Raw genomic sequence first — 221 nt, 5'->3', positions numbered from 1 at the left:
CCCACAGTGTCATGTAGGGGGTGAGAGGTGTTGTCCATGATGGATGTCAGCTTCTTAACATCCTCTTCTCACCCACTTCCTCTATGGAGTCCAGAGGACAGTCCAGGACAGAGCTCGCTCTCCTGACAGCAGCAGGGATGAAAGACACGCGAAACCTCTCCTGATCAGTTTATTGAGTCTCTTCCTGTCCCTGTCCGGCATAGAAGATGGCTGAAGCCACC

At 52.9% G+C, this 221-nt stretch overlaps 1 protein-coding gene across 1 annotated transcript in view; it reads right to left on the bottom strand.

The window, feature by feature from the left end:
* Positions 1-221, bottom strand: part of ddhd1b (DDHD domain containing 1b) — a gene marked incomplete in the record, with an annotated part of 10,692 nt that overhangs the window by 9,016 nt on the left and 1,455 nt on the right.

The sequence above is a fragment of the Morone saxatilis genome, unplaced genomic scaffold (genome assembly GCF_004916995.1).
Source record: "Morone saxatilis isolate NCDOM2014 unplaced genomic scaffold, NCSU_SB_2.0 Contig7, whole genome shotgun sequence".
NCBI lineage: Eukaryota > Metazoa > Chordata > Actinopteri > Moronidae > Morone > Morone saxatilis.
The sequence above is the reverse complement of the archived record's forward strand: the minus strand, read 5'-3'. Positions and strand labels throughout refer to the sequence as shown.